Source organism: Tamandua tetradactyla, chromosome 7 (genome assembly GCF_023851605.1).
Source record: "Tamandua tetradactyla isolate mTamTet1 chromosome 7, mTamTet1.pri, whole genome shotgun sequence".
Lineage (NCBI taxonomy): Eukaryota > Metazoa > Chordata > Mammalia > Pilosa > Myrmecophagidae > Tamandua > Tamandua tetradactyla.
This window is the reverse complement of record NC_135333.1, coordinates 117,355,125-117,368,080: the sequence shown is the minus strand read 5'-3', so window position 1 is coordinate 117,368,080 and position 12,956 is coordinate 117,355,125. Positions and strand designations below refer to the sequence as shown.

The window sequence follows — 12,956 nt, the reverse complement described above, 5'->3', positions numbered from 1 at the left end:
GCAAGCAGCCTTTTATTGTAGCATGTGTGGGATAAAGTTTAGCAGCACTCAAACCTTCTGAGATACAGAAAGTCCCTAGGGGGAGGGAATCTTGTCCAGTGGACCCAATCTAAAGAAGACACCAAGTGGAGTTTAACCCTAAGATGATGAATGAATAAAAAAATCATCAACACCAAAGATAGGGAACTGTGATTAAGAGAAACCTTGAAAGAGGCAAGGGCCATGCTTGACAAAAGAGAAAATAAGTTATCTTCTTGTTCAGCATTCTTTCTTTCATACTTGGCACAAACCTGACCCATGGTAAGTTCTTTATGCTTTAGGACTTTTGACAGTGATTTCTTTATACTTTAACACTTAGCACAATACTGACATACAGTGAGTGTTTTGTACTTTATTACCAAGCACCAGACTGACACATAGTGAATCCTTTATACTTTAAAACCTAGCACACCACTGACACATAGTGAGTTCTTTATACATGAGCACATAGCATAAGATTGAAACAGTCAGTTTTTTATATTTTACCACTTTGTAGAAAACTTACACATGGCGAGCTCTTTATATTTTACCACTTAGCACAAGACTCACACATAGTGAGTTCTTACACGTTAGCACTTAGCCCAAGACTGAAAAGTAGTGAGTTCTTTATAATGTAGCACTTAGCACAAAACTGTCACTGTGTGCGTTCCCTATAAATAAAATGTGACAGTATATCTATCAAAGAACAGAAACTTCTCTGGCCACCTGAAAATTAGCTCTAGTTCCTCTGAGCATCCTCAGGTTTAGTGTTCTTTATTCCCAGGATGTTGGGTAGTTGGCAAATGCAGGACACCCCTGTGTCCTTGTCTCATTCTCTACCAGGAGGGATGGTAAAGAAGAGTATTCAGTTCCTTTGCACAGAGCATAGGGTAGAAATAATTGCACAGCTGCTCTAGCTGTCATTCTAATTGTATAAACTTCCAAGGCTGGGAGGTTCAGTGCGCTTTACTCTGGAACAGGAAGAAGGGATTCATTATGTGCTATGGGAGAAGCACCTCCACTTGAAAGCAACTGGGACCTTGTAAGCTTAGGACAATTCCCCTTCTTCCTCTCAGAATTGAGATTCTAGAGAGTGTTAAAGCCTTCTGCTCTCGAAGGAAGTCAGAAATCTTGCTTGCTCAGTGCATACCAAACATACTCAGGCAATGCTGCTTGACAGCTACTAAAACGTAGGTTATGAAGAGAAAATATTCTTCAAGTACGTTTGGGATCTAGGTGTTTTTTTTTTCCATCTAGCAGTTGTCATAGCTTTTGGAAACTAAGAGAAACTGAGAGACTAATGAGAGAGATATAAGTATGCTTTCTCTAGGGTTTTTTAAGCACAATAGAGTTTGTGGGCGGGGGAGGGGGGGCATGTGTGTTTTTGTAGGTCCCCTAACATCTCTCAGAGCATTGTCATGGAACACCAGTTAGGGAAACAGCAATCTGTGAAACTCTCAGCATTATAGTTACTGAAGGTCCATAATGCTAAGCTGAGTTGTTAGAACAAAACCCAGTGCTCATGTCATCTGAGTCACAATGAAATGTTCTTTTCTCCACACTGCACAGGTTTGCTGGTGGTAGAGAAACAAGCATTCCTCAAACTAGGAGGTTGAATGTTATGATGTTATGTCAGGCCTTGGTCTTAGAACAGAACCCAGACGTGTTCTTCCACTTCCTAGTAGGTGACATGGAGAATTCCCTCTCCACGGGCCAACAGAGAGGCTTTCATGTCTCCAAATTCAAATCACCCAGTATTGTTTGGCATCTTCTCGTGTATCTAATAAGGAATCCACGTGTTTTAGCAGAACAATTTCCGTAAGTTCCAATAGCTGCACAGCTGCAAAAGCAGACAGGGCATCAGTTCTGCCTGGCCCATAGTATAGACTGCACTGCCCAAGCTGTGTGGCAGGATAAGTGTGTTGGTGTAATTTGCTTCTATCTTCGACTTCACATCTCTTAAATCCTAATGTTTTTGTAAAATATGATAAAAACTATTGTTGGAAAAGTTCAATAATAAAGCCAAAGAAACATGATAAAAAATATATATATTTTCATAATATTCATTAACATGGGTCAGCAGTCTGGGCACAGTTTACATGGGTCCTCTTCTCAGGGCACATGACAGTACCAAGTTGTTGGCCATTCTCTGTTCTCATCAGGATCCTCCATTGAGGAAGAACCCACCTTTGACAGAGTTACTTTCATTATGACTGTATAATTGAGGTAAAGTTGGTGGAGTGCAAAAGAATCATTCAGGTAGAATCTTGGGAATTTTAATTTTTAGGAATCCATCATAGGGGTAACAGAAAAAGTAATTGAAATTTCTCTGCCAATACAGTTGAGAAAACCAGATAACAATATATCATTGATCCAAGGCAAAGATGTTACATTAAAAAGGAGTTCAATTATAGTGAGTATTACTAAGATTCATTATGATTTCAATAGTAACATGACTCAGATTTGAAAACATTGACTTGGGTAAAAAATGGTAGTGGATTGATGGGTGTTATATAAATAAGCTAAATATGACCTTTTGTTTAATGGCTCTGTGTGCTGTTTCCTAATTCACAGAAGCCTTGATCGATTAGAAAAGTTTGCTGGCACCAAATTCAAACATTTATACATCTAATTATATTAAAAATAGCCCAAATAATTTCTAATCATGTAGAAATAACTTCCTTCATACATTCTATGAAACTTTACCCTGAGTGTGCTCCCAGCTGATAAGTCACTACACTTACAAAGCCTCTTGTTGTTTCTATCCCTCAGAATCCTTTGGCCAGGGACTGACCCTGTACCATCACATAGATATGCAAGAAACTGACTTCCTTTCTGTTCTCTCCTAATGGTTTCAGAGTTTTCCTTGCCCTGCTACCTCACAGTTGGCTCCCTAATGTCACGGGCCTCTGGGTGGCTTTTTTTTGCTGTGAGGAACTTCCCCTCTCATGCAAACTTGTCAAAACACGGCCTCCAATAAAATAATTTGTGTGTTCTTGCAATCTAGTGATCAATCATTATCTTGGACAACTCCAAAAAGTTCAAATTCAAAATCACTATAGTAAGTTACAAACCAATAAGGGAGGGTTGAAGGGGATAATGTGAAATTATAAAGTAGCAGTAGAAATAATGGTCACATGTAAGCAAGGGTTGAAGCTTTCCAAATTCAGATTTAAAAAACATGCAAGGAGGCATATATATACTTTTCTTACTTGTAGAACATATTTCAGAGTTTGGCATGGGTTACAATTCCACAATTTTAGGTTTTTACTTCTAGCATCTCTAAGATCCTGGAGACTAAAAGAGATATCAATTTAATGATTCAGCAGTAATATTCATTTGTTGAATCCATCTTCTCTGCATGTCTCCACCATCACCTTTGGTCTTTCTATCCCTCTCTTTAAAGGTGTTTGGGCTTTGGCCATCCTAACTTTTTTATGTTATAAGGGACTGTCAATAATACAGAGTAGGGAGATGGAGCTACCTGATGTTCTGGAGAGGCTAGGCACTCTATGTTTCAGGACTTAACTGGTCCAGGGACCCATCTGGAGGTTGTAGGTTTCTGGAAAGTTACTTTCTAGTCATGAAACCCTTGTGGAATCTTATATATTGCCCTAAATATTCTTCAGGATTGGTTGGAATGGACCTTGTTAGGGTTTGGCAAGTTATGATAGGTAGCAATGTCTAGTGGAAGCATGCGGAAGAGTGACCTCCAGAGTAGCCTCTTGACTCTATTTGAACTCTCTCTGCCACTGATACCTTATTAGCTACTCTTCTTTTCCCCCTTTTATTTTGGATGGAGTTGTTGATCTCATGGTGTTAGAGCAGGGCTCATCCCTGGGAGACACCTCCCAGGCCACCAGGGAGAATGTTATCCCTGGATGTCATGTCTCACTTACAGGGGAGGACAATGATTTCACTTTCAGAGTTGGGCTTACAGAGAGTGAGGCCACATCTGAGCAACAAAAAGAGGTCAGGAGGCATATTTTTTAGGAAGAAAATATTTCACGTATTTTGATCAAAATGGAAAATTTGATTCAGCTTTCGGTAAATATAACAGGAAGGAGATGTAAAAATAATTCAAATTAAAAGGCAATTAAACTAAAAAAAGAGACCATCTCTAACTAAAAACTACAAATTATGATGAGAACATTAAAAATGAATAAGAACGTATTTGAATATCTGAATATAGTGATATTAACATATTTGGGAGAAATGGAGCAGTAAAAACAGCATATAAACTTAAAGTTTAGAAAAGTGCATTTTGAAATGTTCCCCAAAGTACTAGATGTCAGTCTGTAACTTATTCTAATAGGAAAATGATCTATACATCTAGAGGCTAACCACAGGAAAACGCAAATAAATTTAATCCTCTGATTGTGTTTTAGCTTAGTTAAAATATTGATGTTATATTTTTAAAAAATAAGCAATAGTTTTATTTAGAAGAGAAGAGGTTTTATGGTTATGTGAAACTCACAAAAACTTGATATATGTTTTCTGAGGTAGGACAAGGAAGCTTCAACATATCTCTTTTGAGTAAAAACTAAAATTCTTTAAATCTTGAGCATATTATTTAAATTTTGGAAGATACACTTTGATAAGGAAAACATATTTACATGCAAAAATTGGTGTAAAAGTATTCATTTATTAGAAGTTATTTTTAAAAAACTAATTCAAGCCAGCAAATTTTATTGGGAAATCAACTGGAAAATTAGAATGAGTTTCAAATAACAGATGGCATGGAATTTTTTAAAAAGAGTAGTGATATAAATGAAGTTGCACAGGAAATTGAGTGACTATCACTGCATTGAGAAGACAGATGTTATTAAGGCAGGTGATATTTAAATTGAGTACTTAGAGGGTTCAGGATAAGTCTATTAATCTTGTAACAAGAAAGAATGAGGAACAGAAGATAGCAGTATAGGAGTTTCAGGTCTGAATGGTTGCATAAAGTTATAAATCAATGCAATTCCTACCCCATCAGCTTGAACTCAGTGCTTTCCATGGGAGGAAGGAAGGAAAGAAGGAAGGGAGGGAAAGAAGGTGGGAGGGAGTGAGGGAGGGAGAGAGATGTGTCATCTATCATGCAATTCAGGAATTACTGGAGTCTAGGCTTTACTTTAAAAGATATCATGATCTCCTCCCAGACTAAAGAAAACTAAACTATTGAGTTTAAACTTGGTTATTAGTTTCAATTTCTTGTCATCTGAAATTGTCTTAACTTCTCTCAGCTCTATTTTGATCCCATGTGTATTAGTCAGTGTTCTCTAGATAAACAGAAGCAGCAGGAGATACCTGTAAATATGGCATTCATAAAAGTGTCTTGCACAATGTGGGGATACAAGAGTCCAAAATCCGTAGGGCAGGCCACAAGGCAGGCAACTCCGATGAATTTCCTCAATGAACTCTACAGGAGAGGATGGCTGACTGAAGAAACAAGTGAAAAGCTCTTCTCCTTTAAAACCTCTTTCCACTGATGGGATATAATCCAATTGATTGGCTGAAATCCAACTGGTTGACACACCCTTAGCTGATCATAGATGTAATCAGCCACAGATGCTATCAACTGACTGATGATACCTTTTGTTTTATCCACCTGCCATAAAATATCCTTTCAGTAATGGTTAGGCCAGTGCTTGCCTGTTCAGACAACTGGGAATCCCCATCACCTGGCCAAGTGGACACCTGAATCTAACCATCACACCTTGCATAATGCTAATCATAAACTTTATGTTGAACTATTGTTTCAAGAATTGTGTTATTTATATAAACACTTAAAAGTGTCTGGAATTTAGTGGGTATTCAATAAAATATAGGTCTTATTTTAATATCACAGTTGTCCATCCTACCTCAAGGAGAAGAAAAGCAGGAAGCATTTCAGCATAAAGTATTTGAGCATTTCAGTTGGAATTTCCTCAAGAACAAAGTTATACACATATTTAAGACATTGTGTTAGTATTAAAGACTCAATTTAAAAACAAAACAAAATTATCAGTAGTAAACTACCTGGGGAATCAGAATGCAGAGGTCAGTGTTGATGGTTCTAAAGGATGTAAATGTAAGAGTGTATGTCATAAACCAAGAGAAGCCCCAGAGAGAATGAATCATTACTTCTGCCTGGGAATGGGAAGCAATGGGACGGAATGGGAATGAGCAAGTCTTAATTTAGACATGTTAGTCTCTCACTGAGAACTGCAGATCATCCTCTACGGTCAAAAAATTTGTAGGTAATAGTCATTTTAAAATACAAAAAGAAAATATTTCAGAATAGCTCAATGTTAAATTCATGTTATCATTTGGGCAATATATTTTAAGCAAAATCAATCTGATTAGCACATAAGAGAATCAACTCTACTAAGAATATTGATATGAACCACAATTTTCACTTTAATTCATTTTCTCAAAATGAGATATATACATACAAAACTATTTATGCTCTTACTTTTGAAATTTAAATAATGCTCTAAGATTATTAGGCCTATTTTCTCCAAATGGAAAAAAGTGACCAAAGGAAAATATGACCATCTATTTAAATAACCATTTGTTATTTATATAATATAAGCCATATTATAAACCCAAACACCTTTTAAATAACCATTTGTTATTTATATAATGTCATATTATAAACCCAAATATCTTTTACAATCCTCATCATTGCACATATTATGAGAGAAACTTGAATTGTTGTTGTCATCTTTTTTTAAGAACTTTATTTCCCTACCTGGCCCTATTTTATTTTAATGCTTCAGACAGTATTTTGGAAAGATATTTCCTTTTTTATCAAATCAACACACATATAGTTAAAAATAAAGAAAGAAGCAATATTATGGCCAATTACACCACCCACACTTCCAAAACACAAATTTTATGAAATACTATATTTTTATTTGAAAACATTCTAGTTATATTTCAGTTGTAAAATTCTTGTCTTTTCAAAGCAATTAATTTCAGAGTCCCCTAATAGACTCTGGCATACCATTAAAAAATCTTTTCTTAGAGCCAAATTAACTCCTACAATTTGAATTCAAAAATAATTTTGAGAAGAATAAATACAGTGGCAAGCATTATTTCATCATTTAAAGCACTCATTTACCATTCAATTTTAAGTAAGCTTCAGAAGAATCCCAAATTAATTAGAGAGTATTTTTTCTGATATGGAAAATCCAATTACATGGTGATTACAATACTAATTTTTAAATAAGCAAATAAGATAAATTTTCTCTCAACTATAATTCAAATACATGTTAATGTAAATATCTCTTGCATACAAACTAAATAACTAATTTCTATAAACTGTACTTTGAGGCAGCATTCACAGATTTTTTAAATGAATAAACATTTCCAAAGATGATGGCTAATATCTGCCATTACAAAATTTTCTATCCTGTAATATGCACCAATAAATTGGTTTCAGGACGAAGATGTCAAAAAGATTAATCCAAATGTGTTGTCATTGATTGCAAGTAACAGCATATTAAGTACAGAATAGTATAACAAATTTTGCATTATGTGATATAGTAAATGAAAATATTTTAGGGCTTTAACTTACTAGATATACCTAAAGACAAAAAAGACAAACTGAAAAACTTTAGATTCATTTCCTCCAGATAGCTAAGGAAAGGAAGTGAAATGAGAAAAGGAATGTCTAAAGAAGACCAAAAGAAAGATTATTTTCTTTGTAACAAAGACTTATGAAAATGCAGCTTGAAAAGAGATAAAGATGAATATCAAAGAAATGGAAAAAGTAAAAAAGATAGAAGCTATGTATTGGAAACTATTAATGAAAATTGATAATATTTTTCCATGCTCTTTATATATTGCAACAGTACATTCATTTCTTTGACAAAGAGACAACCCTTTGTACCATATGCATGAAGGCTTTTTTTGCTTGTTGGTTCCTTAGAGTGTAGATGAAAGGATTCAAAAGTGGGGCAACTGAGGTATTGAGCACTGCAATTCCCTTGGAAAAAGAAATTCTTCGTTGTACTGAGGGTTTAACATACATAAAATTGCAGCTGCCTTAAGAAATGGAGATCACAATCATGTGGGAGGAACACGTGGAAAATGCCTTTTTCCTCTGTTTAGTTGAAGGAATATTTAGGATCGTCAGTGTAATGTAGGTGTATGATAGTATCACCATCACCAATGAGACCAGGAATGTCACTCAAGTTGAAATGAAAGCAATCCTCTCGATGAGCCAGGTGTCTGAGCAGGAGATCTGCAGCAGGGGGTTAGCGTCACAATAGAAATGATCAACAGTGTTGGAGGCACAGAAGTCAAGATTTAGACCCATGATAAGACATGGAAAGATGGAAAAAAAACCCCAGAGAACCAACAGCTGAGGACGAGCTGTACGCAGACCTTGCTGTTCATGACGGTTGTGTAGTGCAGGGGCTTACAGATGGCAATGTAGCAGTCATAGAACATGGCTGCCAGCAGGTAAAATTCAGATGATCCAAGAAAGAAGGCAAAAAAAAACTTGAATGACACAACAGTTATAGGAAATGGTTTTGTCCCCAGTTGCCATTGTAACCAGCAATTTAGGGATGCATGTAGTAGTATAACAGATTTCTAAGAAGGTAAAATTCCTGAGGAAAAAATACATGGTTGTCTTAAGGTGAGCATCCAGCAGGGTGAGTGTGATGATGATTAAATTGCCAGTGATGCTGAGCAAGTAGGTGAGAAGCAGGAAGGTAAATAATACAACTTTTAATTGTGGGTCATCAGTCAAACCTGCTAGGATATACATTGTCACTCTTGTATGGTTTCCCATTACTGTTCTGGGAATTCTATCAAGTCTGAATAGAAAGATTAAAAAAAAGAACACAGCAGTGTTAAAGCTACAGTTTGCAAAGCAATGCTCAGATACAGTAATACAATACTCATTTAAGTTTTACAGAATTATTCTGGCAAGAAAGATATAGATTGTATTTCCAGAGTACCTGGATATAGAATTAAAATTTAATCCATGTGCAAACCATATAGTAGTTTTAACTGTGGGTTATTTTTATATGAATAAATTAGAAGGCCCTATAAACAAAGAAAAATGCTTTTCTCTCTTGATTATATACAAGAATTGGGATGTCCTATTACATTTCCTGATCAATTAAAGAAAGTTGCATGTTTGAATCAAAATTATACTCCTCATTACAAGCACATCAGTCCATATTTTTTATCTAGCATGCATACATGCACACACACGTATACTGCAAACACACACCAACCCTGGTCAGTAACCAAAGATGGTACACCTTAATCATTTTATTCAACTAATCAAACTCAAGTTTCTGGTTCTTTTCTCATTTATTTCATGTCTAACAGCATTTGAGTTCAGATAAGTGAATATGGGACATAGGTCAGTTTTATTTGGTCTTTTCTGTTGTCACACAGCTGCTTTCCCACTTCCACCCAACAAAAAAGTCAGCATTAAAAAAAAATGACACAGCTCTACAAAGTCTCTTTCCTCAATAATTTCATCAGCAAACACATTTAAGAAATTATATTTTGTCTTCAAGATATTAAGAGAATTATTTCCAACCTCTAAAACATACTTTATTACTTAAAAGGACTTGTATATAAAGACAATAAATATATGAGGACAAAGGATAGGTAACTGTAATATTATCTAGATGATTCACAAGATGAAAAGGTAGGCTATAAGTTAGATCCTAGATAAGACAGGCTATCCCTAGCAGAGGAAGCAATAATTAAAGATCAGCTATCCAAATCATGTGTATTAATAATGCAAACATATATGAGTTTAAAAAAAGAGATTTTTTTCCTGGGCATTTCTTTCATAGTCAAATAATTATGAAATAATCTATTATGATTTTTTCTCAGTTGCATAAATTACATTGTGCAATTGTAGGAATGAATATATCTAAAACATCTACACCAGAATAGTATCATGTCAACTCATTACTTTGTCCAACTTTAGCAATCACAAACACCATCTATATCCCAACACATTTAAAAGAAAACAACAAAATTCTTATTGTGAACCCATTAGAAGTCAGACCTATAAATGCAATGATGTTTACTCACATTAGATATTTTGAATAACAACCTCCTTTTAAAAAAGCTTTTCAATGCTAAATGATCAGTTTATTCTATCTTTCATTTTTCACTATTTTCTTTAATCAGAATTTAAAAGAATGGAGAAAAGGTTAATGTTTTAAGGAACCAAACCAGATTAAAATATATTTAACATGGTGTTTTATTTGGTTTGTTAATTTTTTAATTAATAAATAAATTAAAATATATATATATAATATATATTTAACAGAAAATGTCACCTTTTAATTGTAGAAATACATAGTGTTTTTTCATCTTTGTAGTCATAAAGCAGCCTGCCAAATGCATTTAGACCTCAAACAACTCTTTAAGAAGATATACATGTATTTCCTCATGCAAAATGCTCTGCTCTTCGATGTTTAGCTCTCTTATCATCATGCTGAAGGAGCACGCTGATACTTCATTCCTCTCTACAAGGACCATGTCCTCTTTAAATTGTGATTAGAAATACATTTTCAGGTTTTTAGGCTGCTGTATTGAAATTTCTCTTTCACTATAATTTATTTATGTGTTGAATACCTTCATGAGTATAATACAAAGTGTCATATAAAAATTAACCAACTCTTGATCCCATGGAGTATTTGTCTCTTTCTGCACCTTGCAGGAAGATTATTAATGATAATGAAGAATTCTCAGAGGGATTTGAGATCCAGGAACACCATTTCCCCAGAGATTGACTATTTGTATGACATAAAAATGTTCTCTGTGGGCACTAAATAATTTTAAAATACTATGTATATATTGTATATAGTCATTTATCTATCTATAGCCTATTTCTTTAATTATGTCTCCACAGAATTCTGTGTAGCTTTCCCTAACACATGTTTGGCCTCTCACATATGCCTGTTATGAAATGTTAGATACATAGAAAAGGATTTGGAAGCAGAATAGATGACAAGTTATTTCAGATAGGAATAAAAAGTGAGACTATGAGGTGAAGTGCGTTTCTTGTCAGAGACAAAGTTGTACCTTACATTATTATTAATTAGTGCTATTATTAATTATAGTGTTATTATTAGTTAATAATAAATTATGAATTCCCTAATCACAGTTAACATTTCATATCCTATGTAGCCTTTAAGTTCCTTTCTGCAAACTGTCTTTATGATATTCTCTAGTGGAGCAAAATAATATTTCAGAATAATTAAGTATTCTCCAATTCTTCCATATTAATAGATTATCCAATTACATATAGGACTAACCAGAATCAAGATTCATTACCCCAGCCTTCCTTTCAACTTGCTGTAGCTCTATGATTTGTTCTGGACAATGTATGTAAATAGGAATAATTTGTTTAATTTCTAGGAATTCTCCTGTGATCAAAGGGGTTTGCCCTCCTCTTTCTCTTTATTCCCCTCTTACATTTAATGCACATGTGAAAATATACCATCCTGAGTCATGAAAATTAACAAATGCACTAGGGATGACTATTGCAAACAAGACACAATGAACTTATGCACAGTTTCAGCATATTAGCCTGAATATTTAAATGAGAGAGAAAACCAAATTTTATCTTATTTGAACCATTGCATATTTGTCTTTCTCAATAAATTTGCCAAATTTATTCCAATACCAAAAACTGAGAGAGTCTAAAATTATATGCTACTTACAGTATAGCAGGTTACCCTCTCTCCTTTTTTGTGCATACTGAGGACCCAAGACACCAAGGTCAGAGACAAAGAACTTTATTACCCTCTGCACAGAGGGCAGCATGGGCAACATATTCTCATTGTTTCCCCTTTTCCACAAATCCTATTGGGTTCTATGTGTAGGCAGTCCTAGTTGATGTTGTACACATGAAAAGCCTGAGTCTCAAATCACCCAGTTTAGCAAATTCTCCAGTCCTTCAAGCACTGCCTACAACCTGCCTAATTTTGTCCACTGGCAAACATTGTCTTTAATATATGGGTCATCAAATAATTATGTCTTCTACCAAAAAGGGAGATGCTATTTCTGTCTCCAAGGCAATCCAAGATAAGAGCTGTCACAAAGTGTGTAGAAATGCCAAGCAGAATTGTTACTTAGAAACCTATGCTTCTTTTCTAAGCTACCATGGCTCTTGATGAATTTTCCCATAAATAGGTCACTTTGTTGGTTCTCTGATTCGTTTGAAGCTCTTTGTTAACCATCCCTACTGTGCAACAATCAGTGGACCAGAAAAGAAATTGCTGGAGAAGTCAGTAGCTATCTGGAGATAAATGAAAATGAGAATACAATTTATCAGAACTTATGAGATGCAACAAATGTTTTTCTGAAAGGGAAATTTATTTCTGGAAACATATGAATAAGCTACACTGACTCAAGAAGAAATAGAATATCTCAACAAAAATAACAGCAAATCAACTCCAACAACACATTAAAAGATTTATACACCATGACCAAGTAGGATTTATACCAGGGATGCAATGCAAGGATGATTCAACACAAGAAAATCAGTTAATGTAATACAGCACATTAACAAATCAAAACAGAAAAAATCACATGATCATCTCAATAGATGCTGAAAAAACATTCAACAAAATTCAACATCCATTACTGATAAAAACACCTCAAAAGATAGGAATAAAAGATAACATCCTCAATACGGTAAAGAGGATAAATGAAAAACTGATAGCCAGCATTGTACTCAACAGCAAGAGGCTGAAAGCTTTATTCCTAAGATCAGGAATGAGATAAGGATGACTTCTGTCACCACTGTTACTCAACACTGTACTAGAAGTTTTAGCTAGAGCAATCAAGCAGGAAAATGTAATAAATGGCATTCCAATCAGAAGAAGTAAAACTTTCATTTATTGCAGATGGTATGATACTATACTTAGAAAATCTTGAGAAATCTATAACAAAGTTACTTGAGCTAATAAACA

General features: G+C 34.7%; 1 pseudogene; it reads right to left on the bottom strand.

Moving 5' to 3' along the window:
- Positions 1 to 7,849: 7,849 nt before the first annotated feature.
- Positions 7,850 to 8,791, bottom strand: LOC143690014 (olfactory receptor 6C74-like; annotated as a pseudogene).
- Positions 8,792 to 12,956: the final 4,165 nt, after the last annotated feature.